The sequence below is a fragment of the Microcebus murinus genome, chromosome 15 (assembly GCF_040939455.1).
Source record: "Microcebus murinus isolate Inina chromosome 15, M.murinus_Inina_mat1.0, whole genome shotgun sequence".
NCBI lineage: Eukaryota > Metazoa > Chordata > Mammalia > Primates > Cheirogaleidae > Microcebus > Microcebus murinus.
The window spans coordinates 33,757,846-33,763,845 of record NC_134118.1 but is presented as its reverse complement, the minus strand read 5'-3'; positions in this window follow the sequence as shown (position 1 = coordinate 33,763,845).

Genomic DNA, 6,000 nt, shown 5'->3' with positions numbered 1-6,000 from the left:
TTTTATTCAGCCAAGAGAAATGCATAAAACATACAAGAATGAGTGAAGAGTAGAATAGGAAGACTGCTTTGAAGAGAATGAACCTGAAATCGGGTCATATCAAGCCAACAGTATTGATACAATTACTCTGGGTGAAGTGAAGAAGCTCAGTAAAAATGATCACACCGAGTGCCCAGATTATGGTCTCTAAATAATTCTTTCCTACTAAACATAACCAGGATGCCTTGGAGAAAGAAGCAAGTTCAGGTTAGGGACACAAGATATATAAAATGGACCTGAACTAGCTCCACAAATCAGAAAATAAAGAATCTTTCAAAGCTAATAAGGTCATGTCTAAGGTACACAAGAGCCAACTGGAAGAGTGTCCCACTGGCCAAAGACTGAGCATATTTACTGCATTTACAAGAGTAAAAACTGTGAAGGATGGGAATACATCAAAATAGAGTAGGTGCAGCTTCTTCTAGTTTCCAAATATGTTACCACTTCTCCCTCGACTTTCCACTTTCTAAAAATAACTTCTCTGATACCATTGTCTCAACTGGTCTATCTGTCATATGTTTTATGCATGCGTTATGCATGTTCACTATCATTTTAGAGGAGATGGAAAATCAGTGAAAAGAAACACATGTGTTCAATCTCCCACATTTAAACATAGGAAGTCTGGGTCTCAGATTTACTCTTTAATATTTTCAATAAAACACACGCATACACACACACAAACACACACACTCACACACACACAATCTACTCTGCTAGAGAGAAATAATGTCCGAAATAAGCTTGGCTTTCTTTGAATAAAGGTGACCCTTTCTGTCTTTTTTCCAATTTTATTTTTCTCATGCACTTATCTTAATTTCTTATTTGAATGGAAAGAGCAGAGAAAATTTGGTTACATCTTGGGAAATAGCTTTCTGGGTGATTTATATTTGTTAGTAGAGTTATATCATTTTTAACCTTTTCTTATTCATAGTGAAAGTTAGGCAGTGGCTTCAGCTGGAATTTCTTAGGTGCTATAGTGCATGGAGAAAATCAGACCACACATATACCCTGCCCTTCAAAACACTTTAGTCATATATTCTTTGAGGTCATAACGGGCCACACTATCATCTGATTACAGGACAGTAACTGTTTGGGGAAAAAATAAAGAAAAAAGTAGAGCCATATAGAAGGAAGGCAATGGATAGCAGTGGAGAGAGCCTGAAGTACATAATCAAATATTTGCTCTGTTCTAACTGCAATTTTATTGGAGCTTTTAACTCTGTGTAGTTGTCTCTTTATTGGTATAATTACATGATTGGAAAAGACAATATAATAACCTTCTGTCCATGAATTTTTTGTGACTATTGCTGTAACAAGCTATTCTGCATACTGATTTTATGTCAAAATATTTTATAGCCTTGGAACAATAGGATGTTATTTAGGAAAGGGAAAACCACAAAGCGCTTGCAAGTTTCATTATGAATTTTTAACTAAAAACTTGTATTCCAAAATGTCAAGTTTAATGGTACAAAGTAGTGTATTACTTTTTGAAAATGGAATTCTAATTATTTTAACATTTATTCCATAATCCTAAATAAACTTTTAACACATGAAATATAATAATCTAGTACTTATATAAGTCATCAAAATCTGTAAGTATTACTCAAACTTGACTTTATCTAACTTCCACCTGTGAATTGGTTAGAAATACAAATTCCTAGACTATTCCTAGAGATTATGATTCAGGAGGCTGGGGAGGACAAAGTTATCCACACTGTTCTTGAAAAACCATTCAATTCTGATACAGTCTCCATGTATCATCTTTTGAAAATTATGTTTGCATACCCTATTTGAATTTTTTACAAATTAAATTATAATTAAAATTATAATTTCTTTATATTTTGTATTTTATATTTTTTATAATTTTATTATAAAATGATCAGATAACAAGCACTACTTTTGAGTATATACATATAAAAGGAGAATATAACTTTAAACATAAACCAACCCCAAACCTCCTACTTGCTTTTAATAATAAGGATATAAATCTCCAACTTTGTACATCAACTTTGTATTTTTGTCACACACTACATTAATTTAAAGATAAAAATACAGGTTTAAAAATATATATGTATAATGATCTTATCTTACCTTAATATGAGCTTCATGTTATAGATATGTATCTACTTTAAAGGCTTATTCTTTTTACTAACTACAAAATATAATATATGATTGATATAAATGCCTACTTTTTCTTCATTTGGGATTTTTTTTTTTTGGAGAGGATCTTACTCTGTAACTCAGGCTGTAGTGTAGTGGTGTGATCATAACTCATCACAGCCTGGAACTCTGTGTCTCAAGGGATCCTCCTGCCTTAGCTTCCCAAGTAGCTAGGACTTCAGGTGTGCGCCACCACTCCCTGTTAATTTTTTTTTTAATTTTTATTTTTTGTAAAGACATGGTCTTGCTACGTTGCCCAGGCTGATCTCTAACTCTTAGCCTCAAGGGATCCTCCCACGTTGGCCTCCCAAACTGCTGGGATTAGAGGCATGAGCCACTGCATCCATCCTGCATTTGGGTTTTTAAGAGGCAAAAAGTGTGTCTTGTAGGGAAATTCTAATGCTAAATTGAAGAACATACTACTAAAGGAGTAGAAGAAGAAAGCAATCATTTGGCTGTCAGCCAAAAGAATGAATCAGTTTGAAATTTGTATAGCTTTATTACAATTCTGACAAAAACTGATCCTAGCATGTACCATAAAGTAAGTTTCAACAAATTACAAAAGATTGAAATTATCCAGATTATATTTTATAACAATGGAATTAAACTATAAATTATTAAGGGGAACAAGAATAACAACAACAAAACACCTAGAATATTTTCAAATTTGTGAAAATTGTAAAACAGTTTAAAATAATCCAGTAGTTAGGGGATAAATTTAAAAAATAAGAAACAAATTTTGAACTTCATGATAATGAAGGTAAAACATTAAAATATGATCACCTTTATCTGTGACAAAAAGAATTTTATATCATTAATTTGATATATTAGTAAGGAAGTCTAAAAATCAACAAACTAAGCTTCCAACTAAATAATGTAGATAAAATGGAGAATTAAACCCAAATTAAATAAAAGAAAGAAAATAGTAAAGATAACAAACATACAATAGAACATCAAAAAGAGGAAAATTGGTTCTTTGACAAAACTACTCAAATTGACAGATCCTTGGTTAATTAAGAAGAAAAGTGGAAAAGTACAAATTACCTATCACAAGAATGAGAATGTGGGCATCACTGCAACCTTACCAACATTAATAAAGGTAGTAAATGGATATGCTATAAATGTAGTATTTATATTTAATGTAAAGGGTAGGAATATTTCGATTAAAAGTCAAATATTACCACACAGGATAAAATAAAACCTACATGCTGTATAGAAAACCTTAAATCTAACAAATATAGAGGTTAAACATTTATATTTTATGCAAGACATAGAATGCTAGTACAGCTATTAACAAATAGATGCTAGGCATGAAGCATTACTAGAGATAAAGGAGAAACATTTATAATGATAGAAATATAAATGTGCATGAAAGTTTTATCTGTTCTCCAGAATCTAAATTTGTATCTAAATTGTGTCTATTAGCCTCACAATACTGAATGCAAAAAAATGACCAAACCCAAAGAAGAAATCGGAACATTCAATCATCGTTGGAAGTTCTATAGCATTTCTTTTAATAGCTGAGGTTGAAGCAGACTCCCAATCAGAAAAGCGATGGATGATTTGAATAACTGGCTAAACAGATCTAGTTAGCTTACATAGAAAACACGGCCCCTACTAAGGGCAAAATGCACATTCTTCTAAATGCATTTCCAGTATTTACCAAAGTTGACCATTTGCTGGGTCATACAAGTAGAATGAATGTAAAGGGTGGAATCAAAGCACATTCAGTGAGCTGAGTGGAATTAAGTGCCCCTTCCCACTCCTTGACTTCCTTTCACACTACCCTCACTCTGGTGCGTGATGCTCCAGTAATGCCGATTTCTTTGTTCTTTGCATGTTATGGTCATTCCTGTACTAGTCCCATTCTATATTTTAGGCTCTATTGAACAATTCTTTCTTTAGACCTAGGCATGATTTTCTCCTTGAAAGGTGTCAAGGGACACTTCATCTAATAGGGTTTTCCTGAACATATTAATATTATTTTAATTGATACATCTGTCCATGTAGTCTCTTTCATATCACCACATTTTATATTCATATGGTACTTTCTACTATGATGTTGTCTTATTTCCTAGAAAGTAATTGGTGTAGACATCAGGCCTATCTCTCTCATACACTACCTAGTGCCTACCACATAAAAGGAGTTCAATAAACAGCATTTGAATGAATGAATTAGCTGCTGCTCTGATCCAGCTTTCATTATTAGAACCCACAGCTACTCCCAGGAAAAGGATTTCAACTCAATACTTTCATGAGGATAAAACTACATTTTGCATATGACCGTTTTTATATTATTATTAGACCATCGAAACTACAGATTATTGGAATTATGATCTAAATGATGGCCTTAACTTTCAACTTCATTTTGCTAATGTGATTACAGTTTCATGGTTCAGAATAGGGAACACATTTCTGACCCTCTAATTCCTTAGTCTGTACATCTCACTTATTTCCCTTGATGCTGCCAACTATGAGCAAACATGACTCTTTTGCCTATTTTTAGTACATTTTTCTTATTTTTATTTTCCTAAAATTTCTGTTTCACACTAAAACCAATTTATTTCTGAAATATGCATTTCTCATTTTTAGAATGAAATTATTATTCTAGAAATTATCAGATTTTTACCTTAACTTTAGATTATTTGCTTATAATATTTAAGCCAGTCTTTTTTTTTTTTAAGGTTTAGTTTTATTTGTGAATTTCTTCACTATTCCAGTAAGTTTTGAGAAAGACTTCAAGAAAATTGAGCATCTCTAGATATTTTTTTTGGAGGGAGGAATGGTACAAAGCCATAAAGGTGGGGGTTAAAGTGTGAGGGTTGTTCATGCTTGGGGAGTGTTTGAGAAAGAAATAGTTTATCCCTGACATTTGGGTAGTAGTGGCAAAAGAATGGAAGAGTCCCAGAGAATGGTTGAGAATCTGAAGAAAAACACTCGAGTGTATACATTGCCTTCCTTCCCATAGGATTCACAGAACCGACTAGGTATATTTGTCACATTGGCTATTTTGTCTTTTGCTTGTAATGTAGATATAATTGTTTTTATTCAAATGTAATTAGAAATCAGCTAAAATAGAAATGATTGGATTTATGCAAATAATAATAGACTATTTTAAAAATGAATGTTGTCATAAACTAAAGAACATCAGGTGTGTTGTTTCTTTACTACTATTCAAGCACAAACATCAGGTGTGTTGTTTCTTTACTACTATTCAAGCACATTCTTTTATACCTGACAGGAGTTTCTCAGGCTTAGTGTTTTTGAGGCTGTTGTGGTCCCATAATTGATGTTGCAGTAATTCTTAAGCTGTAGCACTGCTGACAAGAAAGTACTAAGAGAGAGTTTTGAAACACTGAAATGTCTAGATGTTCACTTGTATAAACAAATCTTTGTGCTGTCAATTGTGATTTTTAATGCTTACAATCATAAGAATTGTCACGATTAGTTTGCCTCAAATTTATGTCCTCTAAAACTTGCCCTTAATTGAATTTGGCTAAATAATATTTTCATTTTATGGATGAGGGCATTGAATCTTAGTAAATGGCTTCTCCAAAGTATGTAGATAATTTGTGACATAGTCATTTCCAGCTTTGTTAAATTTGTATTTCTGAATAATCCATCCATGTGATAATGTACAGTCTTGTCTATCAGGCATATTGCAAGTGGTTCCAAACATGGTTTTTTTGTTGTTGTTTTAATGAGAACTGGGTGTTGACTGAGGAATTTACCAGCTATAGGAATTTGTGCAATCCTTTCAACATCCCCAAGTCTCAGTTACCTCATCTGTAAAATGGAACA